The sequence below is a fragment of the Thalassophryne amazonica genome, chromosome 2 (assembly GCF_902500255.1).
Source record: "Thalassophryne amazonica chromosome 2, fThaAma1.1, whole genome shotgun sequence".
Taxonomy (NCBI): domain Eukaryota; kingdom Metazoa; phylum Chordata; class Actinopteri; order Batrachoidiformes; family Batrachoididae; genus Thalassophryne; species Thalassophryne amazonica.
In genome coordinates, this window is record NC_047104.1 from 133,467,115 (window position 1) to 133,479,830 (window position 12,716).

At 40.5% G+C, this 12,716-nt stretch overlaps 1 protein-coding gene across 1 annotated transcript in view; it reads left to right on the top strand.

The window, feature by feature from the left end:
* The first annotated feature begins 6,386 nt into the window (after positions 1-6,386).
* LOC117530882 (uncharacterized protein KIAA0895-like) overlaps positions 6,387-12,716 on the top strand; it is a 36,519-nt gene continuing 30,189 nt past the window's right edge. The window contains exon 1 of the mRNA XM_034193834.1: positions 6,387-6,551. The gene's annotated coding sequence lies outside the window, so the exon portion shown is untranslated. The remainder of the gene's footprint in view (positions 6,552-12,716) is intronic.

The following is a 12,716-nucleotide window of genomic DNA, read 5'->3' on the forward strand; positions in this document are numbered from 1 at the left end:
AATACAAATATAAATTGTAAATTTAAAAAATATATGTTAAAATAGAGTAAACAGTTATATACAGCAATTCACATAAATGAAACAGAGTTCGTCACATCCACCAAGGACGTAATAAAATTATCTGCATTTATTTATGTGTCTGTCTGTCTCTTAGCAGGATTACATCAAAACTACTGCACAGATTTCAATGAACCTTTCACCACAGATAGATATTAGGTCATGGAAGAACCCATTAAATTCTGGAGGTGAAACAAGTCTGGACTGGTGGACATCAGAAATCTCGGATTGCTGTTGTTATCAGTGTTTCACTAGAATGAGAATATTAATTTTTTTGTCTTGGATATCCCGTGGACAAACCAAGTTTTTTAGTTATTTTGCCTAAATATTAATATTTGGTGCAGTCTGTCTTAGTATGTGCGATAATCCCACTGCCCTCATGAGATCACCTACTGCTTCACCAGTTTGTTCATTTTTTATGCAGTGATGGTTTTTAGATTTTCATGTCTGATACGTAATTTACAAGACATAGTTATCCATCATCCTGCAGTTTGGTCAAATGGAATCCCCACCTTGAGGAGATAGGTCACACGATAGTCATTGCTTAATGCGTAACTTGTTGCACATGTTAGTCATTTCATAAGGTGATGCCATGCCACTGTAAACTCCGCCTTTGCAGTATAAATGCGTTCAGCCTTTATTTGGAGTCAAAGAATGAGCTCAGTGCCACAGAAACGTCTCTCATTCTTTCTCTCTCAGTTTCTGTTTCTCCACTTTATCTTTTTACACTGACCAAAGGGTGACTATTTATTCAACACTGTGTGCATAGTCATTAGGCAAATTGTATTCCAGAGCATTTATTTTATTGTTCAACAAAGAGCTCTCAGTCAATCCAAAGCAATACACCTCAAATGTGAATGATTAACAAAGGAAAAGAGAGTTTTGGCATTCTCAGTGGAATGTGTGCAGAATTATTGGTTAACTAATTAAAAAAAAAAATTCCCATCTCACTTTTTTCATATAGAGAGGGCAGCACGGTGACTTAGTGGTTAGCACTGTTGCCTCACAGCAAGAAAGTTGTGGGTTCGGTTCCCACCTGTAGCCTTTCTGTGTGGAGTTTGCATGTTCTCCCTGTGTTTGCGTGGGTTTCCTCCTGGTGCTCCGGCTTCCTCACACATCCAAAGGCATGCAGGTTAGGTGGACTAAAAACGTTAAATTGATCGTAGGTGTGGGTGTGCATGTGGCCCGGTGATGGATTGGCGTCCTGCCTCACACCCCATGGCTGCTGGGATAGGCTCCAGCCCTCCAAGCAGGTATAGAAGATAGAAAATAGAGTAAGTATGAAAAATGAACAACTCAAAATAAACCAACACTTTTGGCATTTCAGTGACGAAAAATTGCCTGAGCTTTCCATCCATGAAGTCTTCTGGATCTGTTGACAATCTTTTGTATAGGAGCAACCACAGCCTCCCAAATGCTGTTCCAAGAGGGGTATCGTTTTTCCCTCACTGTAAATTTTATGTTTAAAAAGGGCCACGGATTCAATGATTATCACCTTGTTTCTGCTTAAAACTGCACTCCAGTCATCATCTATCACAGCGACAGATATCTGAAGCTTTTGTACAACAATCATTTCCACATAAATTCAGCATTATTTCATCATAAAAGACGCGGAGCGATCAGAGGACCACAGCAGCATGTCTGAGTCTGACTCTCTGAGTCTGACTCTCTACACCCAAAGAGATCAAAGGGAATAATCTGATTATTAACCATCAGATGACAAAGTAAAACCTCTTAAATCATTCTAAAGTCAGTTTTAAGCAGAAACGAGGCAATAATCAGTGAATCGCTGCTGACGCTCCGAAATGATGTATGCACAGTGAAGGCAAGGAGGAGATTGATTTTTAGGGGGGACCGTTTGGTCAGCGAGACTGGTCAAATATGAGATAAACCAGTTGTGAACATTTTCTGAGAGTCCAACGGTGTTTTGCCCGTGGTGAAGGAGAAAGTAATGGTCTTCTGTATCAAAAGCAGCTGTTAAGTCCAGGAGGATGAGTAGCGATGGAAAACCAGTAGCAATAAGTCAACATAAACCACTTTTCCATTCAACAATATGTTGGAAAGAAACACTTCATATTTTGAACGTTGAAGATTCATTAAACATTTCAAGTTAAGCCATTTCCTCCCCTCCTTCCATCTTTAAAATTTGTTTTATGAACTTTTTTTTTTACCTCTACCAACAAAGTTGGAGGACGTTATGTTTTCACCCGTTTGTTTGTTTGTCTGTTTTCATATATTGTTATGAAATTTTACAGAAGATTCATATTCCGATAGGCAAGAAATGATTCAATTTTCAAGATCACAGATCAAATGTCAAAGTCAGGAAAAATCGTGAATCCCTATCTTTAACATTGAACGAATTTTCAAAATTTCATAACTCTGTCAAAAAAGATCAAATTTCTTTCATTTTTGAAACCATTGTGTAGGATGGTATAATGTATTGACTGACAAAGTTTGATTCCAATCTGATCCATATTACAGATTTTGTATCCATTTAAATTGAACACTGAAAACCTAATTTTATGTACATTTTACATTATATCTCAATCAAAAGTGCCTCAGCCACTCTCATTTTCCCGTTATTGATTTATCTACGCCACCAAAATTGGATGGAGGTTCCAATTTTATGCCTGTTTGTCTTACAGTTATCAGTCGAAAGCCAAGTGCAAAAAAGCAATGATAAATCATGCATAGCAGAGATAACCAGCGTTCTGTGAAAATTATCTAAAAAAGAATTCAGAAACTGAAAAAGTTGGAAAAACAAAAACAAAAACAATTTTAACACCATAAAAAACTTTGATTCAGGTACATGAGCTAAATACATACTCCTGACATTTGATCAGACTAATTAAGCTTATGAAAAGCCACTTCTAACACGACTTTGACCTTGAAAATTTTTGTTTCTCACACAGTTTGTAACACAATGTGTCTCGGTTGCTTCTTTCACTTGACTGAGAGTTTCCTCATTCAGAGAGCGTCTGTGGCCTCCAAGGCACACACAACTCTCTCTCCTCACAGGGGTTCTCGCCTACAGTTTCATCGTGTCTGTTCGCTGTAGCACGTGAGAGCTTGTCAGTGATGTACATGTTCTTGCCTGGTATGTGTGTAACATTTAGATCATACCTCTGCAAATGCACCAGCATTCCCTGCAGTCGTGCTGGTGATTTGTTCAGCTGTTTGCTCACGATGACCTCATACTGGTGGAATCTCTTGGCAGTGAACATTATGGCAAGCAACAGCAACTTCAGAATTCTGCTTATAAAAGAATTTGTATAAAATATTTTTTTGCCAAACAGGAACCCCTCACAGCTTCTTCTCCTTACAATGGATGTGGCAACATCCCTCCATCTCCTACACCACCACTACACCGTCAGTACCACACTGTGGTGGTATAATGAGATGCTGCATAATATCACCTCAAAAACTAGCACAATACCAACACAAATTACCACGAATTTTCAATCCAACTATGCAACATCACAAACATGTTACAACGCCATTACAACATGCGTGACATCTAAAGATGTCATCAAGGCATCAGTGTAAAATATGGAAAATGATTATGAACAAGGAAAGTCGCAGTTGATGATTGGGAATGTTTGTCACGTGATCTTCACCACACGCTGGTGGTTTCTGGGTGGTGTCTGATGGGCTTCATGCTGTGTTTCATATATAATCAAGAATACTCATGAGTCACCAAGATGCGGTCAAACCCACCAGGACACTGACAAGCCTCACCAATACACCATCACATGTCAAGATGGCGGTTCATTTTTGAACATTTTTTAAAAAATGTTGCTGCACATTGTGAACCATCTTAATCCATGATAGCACATCATGGCATACCACGGTAGGGTGCCCAACATCAGCAAAATGTCAAGAGGACTCACTCAGTCTCGCAGTTCAGCTTGTGTGGACCCCCAAAGTACTTAAGTTCATTAATATTTCTGCACTTTTTTTGACTAGTTTCCGTAATGGTGATTCATGTAACTGTGAAGCCTATTTTGATGATTATTCATCTTAAACTTCTTTCAATGCAATTCATGTTAGGTTTTCCAGGGAGATTGTTCACTTTGTGCCTCGATGATCTTCTACTGAAGCCATGGCCATTTCTGGAATGTAAGACTACTACCATCATTATGCATCCATTTTTATCCATTATCCTCAGAGTTATGGCCCTTGAGGAAAAAAAATGAATTTCATCCATTTTGGCATAAGGCTTTAAACATAAAAAAATGTGGAAAAAGTGCAGCGTTGTGAATACTTTCTGCATGCACCGTATCCATTAGGGAGAACACACCCAGAAATCCTCTGAGGAGACGGAAACTTTAACTAGTCCCAAGAGAAACAGTACTCCACAATGTCAAGTGCCTAAGATCAGTAATACAGTGGATCCCTTCAGACGGGTGATGAAAGAAATGAACAGGTGGACATAATGGCAAAGCTGGATGTGAAACATGACCAACAAGAAAATCCCGCCTGCTTCACAGAGATCATGGAAGAGCAGCTGGCTCTGCTGAATAGGAGCTGACTCTCAAGACAAATGTGTAATAATGATCCCATTTGTTGAACAGATTGATCTTGTTTTGCTCTCTCCCATTAAGACTATATATTGGGTATGTCACACAAAGTTATTTTTAAAACAGAAGTTGCTGCTATACAGGAGTGCTGAAAGATCTTGAAAACCAACAAAAAGTCTGTTGTTATGAGTACAGCCCGACCGATACGAATTTAAAAAATTTTTTGGAGACTGATACAATACTGGTATTAGGGAGTTAAAAAAAAAGTGATACTGATATATCTGCAGATATATACATAAAAAAATATCAGTGATTCCTAATATCAAATCGAATACTTATGACAAAGTCATGTAATTCAGGATTGATGTTTTACAGTTTAAAGATGAACTCTATTAAAAATAACTATAAAATATAACCAACAACCAAACAGCATATGTCCCGCTACCACCAGTCCAACTGGCAATCAGAGTCGCATCACTCAGCATTTGCATAAAATAGACTTCTTGTGTATTTTGTCTCCGCTTAGCTGGTGGCATAGTGACCACTTGTCTATTCTCACTGTAAAACACCCATTCTGAGTGAAAATGAATGGCAGCTGGACATTTTGCCTTGATCCCTTGTAGCTTATATGAACACGGGGTGATGGGGTCCCATCCATGCTTGACAGCATTATAAACAGTGCCATCACAGTGCTCTCTTCTACACATACTACGCAATGACATATTTTCTAACAGCCAGAGGTGGTGGCCAAGTGGTTAATGCGCTTGGTTTCAGTTCAGAAGGTTCTGGGTTCAAATCCCACCCCTGCCATATTTCTCCATGTAATGTGGAGTTGCGTCAGGAAGGGCATCCGGCGTAAAACCTGTGCCAAATCAACGTGCAGATCCACCTTGGATTTGCTGTGGCGACCCCGAGTGCAAACAAGGGAGCAGCCGAAGGGACTTACTTACTTTTATTTGATAAGTTTTCATATCTGCAAAAATACACAGATACTGATATGTTTGTGAAACACTCATATATCAGTTCATATTTGTTGGCTGATAAATATCGGCATAATACATTGATGAGGCACTAATTATGAGTAAAATTTAACTTTTTCCATATGACTTGGAACCTTCATTGATATCTGCTAGTTTTATTTGCACCACATTGTTACTGGGAAGATTTCAGTGCAATGGGTTTTCAGTCCAGTTTAATTTTTGCTTAGGTTTATGTGATTTATTTGTCACCTTTTGCATTTTACTTATTTACAGTTTTTATCACAGTCTTGCCATTGTCACTTATGTTGTATTTGGACCACATTGTTACTGTGAAGTTATATTGGAATGTACAGAATTCCAATATGCTCAAGGCCCAATTCCAGAATATTTCAGATTTACAAAGTGTGCACAGAATCACACACACCATGCACACGCAAAACATGCAATAATAAAACCAATATTTTAGCAGAAACTTCACCTACTTTACTCTTATATACAGCTAGACTCTATACTGAAGAAGGTGTTTCTTAACTTGGTGAAACACACAAAAACAAACTGAAACGTCACTGAGCACAGGCCAAGTTTTGGGTGAGACAATATGGTGGGTAATGACTTCAGCAGTGAGCAACCCTCGCTGCGTGTCTCTTATAAAATACTCTCTTAAAAAATACTACTAAATCACAAAAAGACTCTGGAAAAATCAAAAGATTTTTACAATATTGTAATTTAGGAGGGATGGTTAAAAAAAAAAAAAAGGCATGGACGTGTTCTTTGTACGTAACGACGTCACCTAGCGCTCCGCACGGCGTATGACGTCATATCTTCCAACACAACAGCCACTTCCTGGCCGGTCCGGGCCCACACGGTGAACCGTTATCTGTATGTTGTTACCGTGCGCTCGAAGTCTGTGCGGTTCACGGTGTGATGAGCTGTGGGCGTCATGACTGAATGAGAAGCGAAATCCTCCACAAAAAGCTCCGGGACGCGCTGCCAGGTGAACATTTCCTGAGTTATTGTGCGTTTTCTTACTTAAAGGCGTCTTCACAGGAAAACTGATCTGCAGCTCCTCAGTGGCTCATGTCAGCTTATTTTTATTTATTTATTTATTTATTTTTTTAACCAAGAATGCACACCGAACATTTAAAGTAAAGCTGCTGTTTGTGTGTGTGTGTACGTATGTTAGTTAAGTTGTGACTGTGAAATTTTAGGTTATTTTCTTTGGGCTTTGGAATTTGTATTCTTATTGCTACTTTTTAATTGGATTTATTTAGTAAAACAACACAGTACAAAAGATATATTGTACGTTAAAATGCTTTAAAGTCCCAATAAAGTCTAAGCACATTTCTGTTGTGGTCCATATTGCTCAGAAAATGTTAAGAAATAATTATTATAGCAAACTAATAATGTAATGATGATATGTGTTGTAGATACATAGTTATAAAAGACAAATAAACAGCACCAATGTCTTATTGGCACAAAGACAATTGAATGGTGACGTATGTTATTATATTGTATGTGTTAGATGTTCCATGATTCCAACTTAAGTGTGACTCTGGATTCCTTTTTTTTTTCTTTTTTTTTAATCGTGTTTAATTAATTTTAGGGAGCTTATGCCCTGTTGATTAGTTGTAATGCATGATGCCATTTTGGACTTAGAAAAATGTAATGAGTATTTTTCCTTATGTTCTGACATAGTATAAAGCCTTATATTGTTGTTCTTCTGACTGCCCCCATTTGGGGTCTCCACATTAGATCATCCCTCTCCATCTCATCCTGTCCTCTGCATCTTCCTCTGTCACATCAGACACCTGCATTTCCTTCCTCGGCACATTTATAAATCTCCCTCTTTGGCCTCTCTCTTTACCCACTGCCTCACAGCCCCGTCCTCTGCATCCTTCTCCATATATACCCCGGGATCCTCCACTGCACATGTCCAAACTATCTCAGTCTCAGCTGTATCACTTAAGGCTTGATTTACTAAATGTTTGTACGTGTAAATACTTGTGCAAACACAGTTGCACTGGTAAATGTGTAAAAATACAGTGTATTGTAAATTTACATTTGCCTTCATGAATATGCAATTTTGGCTTTCTCCACCTGAGAGTACAGAATTGTGGAAGGAAACATGCAGAAAGGTGGGGTTTGCATATGCAACACAATTTATCAAGATCAAAAGGGCATTTATTGCATGCAAATATCATGTGGATTTAGCACATTTGAAACCTTGGCATCAACTGATTGTACTTGACAGACTGCTGTTCCAGCACAGAGGCTGCATAGAATTAAAAATAAATAAATAAAATCATTCAGGTCCACCAAAAACAGGCACATTTCAGAGTTTGTGTGGGACATTACAGCTGTGCGCAAAGGACACACAGCACTTGAACACATTCATGCTCTGGCTATTACAACAAACAGAAACATATAAAATGGTCTGTTGTCCTGTTTTGGACATTTGGTCCATGTTTTGTCCATGGTGTCTTGACAGGGTGGTGTGAGGTTGTAGTGTGTTTTGTGGGTGGAATGCACAGGGAACTATGGGCAATGTTCTCTGCATTCCACAGGTGGAGTGCATCATGATGCCATGGATGGAGTAGGAGTTGAATATCTAAAATAGATTCTTTTTCTTTTTTATTGCCAGTGCATGAACACAGTTTTCATTTTAATTTCATTTAATTTATTTTCATTTATATAGCGCCAAATCACAACAAAGTTTCCTCAAGGCGCTTCACACAAGTACGGTCTAACCTTACCAACCCCCAGAGCAAGCACACAGGTGACAGTGTTAAGGAAAACTCCCTCTGATGATTTGAGGAAGAAACCTCAAGCAGACCAGACTCAGAGGGGTGACAGTTATGTTCAGAGTTCATGTGCAATGAAGCGTAAGGTGGATATTGCAAGTGAATATCCTCTGGATCTCCCATTATCAGCAGACAACAGAAAGGGTCACAGCAAGAAATTATTTAAAAGGTCACATCTGGATTTGAGGAAATTCTCTTTTACAATGAGAAACAGCACCAAGTGTAATTGTTTTTAAAAATAGACAAACACTGGAGATGCCATTCAATAAGCCAAAATATACTGCTATTCAAGGTCTGACTTGTCTTCCGTGTATGTTAGATCTGGATGAAGATGTGTCTTGCAGGTGGCTGATTTAATTTAATTTTGTGCTTACAATAATGCACAGAATCGTCATTTAGATAATCCCGTCTACCTCACATTACCGCCCACTATCAATTTCATGTTTACTCTTAGTAAATCACCCGCAAAACAGTCTCCACCCCAAAGTGCAAATGTTTGGATTGGACGCAATTTAAGGGCCCTTTCACACATAGTACGAATGTGGGCGAATTGTGCATGAAGCAGGAATTGGATGCAATATGTGTAAAATCGTTAGCTGCCTCCAACGCCTTGTACACCTGTCGCTACAACTATTTGCGCACACCAGCGGCTGAAAGACAGAGTGTGCCCTGTGAGAGCCCATTCTGTTATGTGTCGGGCGCAGCTCGGAGAACCGACCAGCGTTTGAAGGACCCAGTATGAAATAAGCAGAGCACGGTACAAAGGCTAACTGAATTTAATACATAACAGTGATGTGATACAAAACAACAAAAGAGTGTGCGGTCTGGCGTGGTGGTGATACGGTGCGCTCCCAGCAGCGCTAACGGTCCGGAGCCAGAAGCCGTTCGGACCCAAGGACCCCGCCGACACCCCCCAGGTGGCCGCAACAAACCGAGTCTGTGAAAGAAGGAACCATTATGTGAGTCCACACTCTACACACAGAGAGACCACTCAAAGGTGTACATAAACAGCAAACACTTCCTGGCTTAATTACTAATCAGCTTCCCAACCTGCAGGCATGGAACATCCAGTTCACAAAACTCCACTGCAGTGGAAGCCGATACATGACTAACATACAGCTCAATATAATAAGGTGTGAGGGACACCACATTTACTGACTGTATAAACGTTAGTCACAAAATCTAACGTACCTCAGGAAGTGTGCTGACGAGCGTGAGACCTCACCCCCTCCTCTTTCACAGACCGTGCATCAAACCCTGGACGTTCTCTGCATCCACTGATGATGAGATGGCTCCCGAGACGACGATCTCACCCGTCTGGTCACAAGGTCGAGTCTCTGGCAAATACACACTGTATACTCCAGTCTTAAATGCCACCATGTTCCAATCCATATAGATGCACCACAGCTGTGAGTCCTGACGAGCCGCAGGTGATCAGGGTGAGGTCCTGATAACCACAGCAACACAGCCACTCAGTCCCAAATGCAAGCCACCTGGAAGGAAAACCAAAAGACAGAAACAAAAAGGCAGCCAGGCCCCCCCAGCCATACAACACCATTCAGTCCCTCTCGTGGCAGGTGTCGGCCAAATTCCAGGTGACACACGTGAACATCTAACACCGTTCACTTGTCACTTAGAAAATGTGTGGCTATTTGCAATATTAGCATGAAACCAGTCAGCAGACGATCACTGTTGAGCTGGCTGTGAAATTTGTCTAAGTGCCCAAAGGCTGTGGAGTTGCCAAGTACACATGGCGTGCCAGAGTGTCTGCTCCCCCCACAACATATGTGTGCGTGTGTTTCGCACACTCACCCCTGCTCCCCCAACATGTGCGTACGTGTGGTTCGCCCCCCGCAGGCGAAGCGCCTCCCATCTGATCATAGAATGACACCTTGGTCTGTGCACTGAATGAACAGGGGGCATGGCTGGCTGGTTGACGTCTCTGGTCCTGGACGTCACAGCTGCAGAACATGTACAGTGTTTTGATTAACACAGGCCAGTGTGTGCTTGCTGTCATCACGTAGAAATTAGGGCTGAAATGATTGGTTGAGTAATTCGAATAATTCAATTACAAAAAAATGTTCGAGGCAAATTCTGTGCCTCGAAGCTTTGTTTAACGTTGTAGTATATATGCCAGGCCTGTGTGTGGTGCTGTAATATCCCCAGAAAAACAAACACAAGACTAGAGTGAGTGCTAATCAAATTAGCACAAAAGTTACAGCTTTCCAACATGACAGAGTGAAATAAAGCCTTTTAGGGAAAAGATGGTCCACGCTGATCATTTGAAATAACTTACTGCACATTTAAAGCAAAGCAGTGTGTTTGTTTTTTTTTTTAAAAACACAGTTTGTCCGCTGGCCACTCTACGCGTGGCGGCTAGCTGCTGCCTCTCTCTGCCCGGTGTGAGCGGCTCAGCACTGCCCTCATACAGCTCCGTCCTGGTCACAGACAGTCTCTGGAAAAAGTCCACTCTTTCTTCTGAGTTTTGCTTAGACTCGCAATGAGTGTTTCGCTTTTTAATTTTCGCTTTTTTGGGCAACACACAATGCTTCACAAACACGGGAACTCAAATATAATAATAATAATAAAAACAGTGACTGCGAGGCTTGCATGTTCAAAAAGAAATTCATGCAGGGACCCAGTCCACCACCTTAATAAATAAATAAATAAAAATGGTTACATTTTACAAGTTGGGGAAAACAAAAAACAGAAAGCCACAACCCATCGCCATTCAGCAAAATGTCAAGACTTTGGCCTGACTTTGGCTGATCTCCTGACACCATGAAAGATCCAAAACTTGTAAAGATGTGAAAAAATAATAGTTACCCAAGAACACAGAAAGGGATACACTAAATTTGACAATCTCAGTGATGATGCAGTGACATTGTGCCATTACGTAGGGAGAGCCCTGGACTGTTAATGTTTTAAAACGCAAAAGTACTTTTTATCCGATTACTGGATTAATAGCCAGAATAATCAATAGAATACTCGATTACTAAAATAATCGATAGCGCAGCCCTAGTAGAAATACATAAAAACATATATCGCTTTTGCGACAGACTGGAGAGCGCGTACATTGAGAGGCTGTCCCAGCTGAAACAGACGTCAGTTCATGTGGACATGCAGCTGGTGATCTGAATGTCATGTCTGTCTGACAGGACACACTGTGAGCCGCGCGCTGCCGGACTACATGACAAGTCAACAGTGCGACAGATACGCCACTTTCAGTCACGTATCAGTAGAAATAAACCGCAACAAATGCCGTTTGGTCAGTTATCACAGCAGTTTTTTTCTCTTTTTTAAAAAAAATATATATTTCAGTCCTTGTTGATTTCAGGTGTTTTTCCACACCTTGTATAGGACAGTGATTGTAGCACAGTGGTAAAGTTTCTGGCTGGCAGTCAGAGCTTTTGTACATTGCAGGTTCGAATCCCATGGGTGGCATGTATTTTTCTTTTTTTTTTAATTCCCCCCCCCCAAATTTCTAACTTATTAATTTAGAAAGTGTCAAATCATGAGGAGGTCGCCTCAAAGCACTTCACAAACATCATTTAAAAAAGCAGAACAAAATGAATTAAAAAAATTAAAAACACAATAAAAAATTAAAACATAAATAAGTAAAATGGAATAACATAAAATACTAGTGATAAAACAAGGAAAATGTGTCTTCACTCGAGACTTAAAAATCTCCACAGAGTCCGATTGACAGATCTGCACGGGCAGATTGTTCCACAGAGCTGGGGCACGGTGAGAAAATGCTCTGTGACGCTGACTTTCACCCTAGGGACACACAGTAGACCTGCACCCAGTGAATGCAGGGCCCGAGCCGGTACATAGGGCTCAACCAGGTTGCCCAAGTAAGGAGGTGCCAGTCCGTGAACAATTGTGTAGGCCAATAACAACACCTTAAAGTCCGATCTTAAAGAGACCAGAAGCCAATGAAGGGATGCCAAAACCAGTGTAATGTGGTCCAACTTTTTGCTTCGTGTCAGAAGTCTGGCAGCAGCATTTTGAACCAGTTGAAGACCCCTAATGCTGGACTGCCATAACCAGAAAACAGAGCAATGCAATAGTTCAATCTGGAAGAGATAAAAGCATGAATCAGAGTCTCAGCAACAGCCATAGATAGGATAGGATGAATCTTTGCTATATTTCGCAGATGGAAGAAAGCAGTCCCCGTAATGTCTGTAATGTGGAGGTCAAAGGACAATGTAGGATCAAATGCTACTCAGGGTTCCTCTCTTTGTCCGTGTGATGTATAAAACTTGAACCAAAGCTAAGCGTCAGCTAATCAATGCCTATGCTGATGTCTTGCTGGGCCAAGAACCATTGTTTCAGTCTTATTAGAGTTCAAAAGT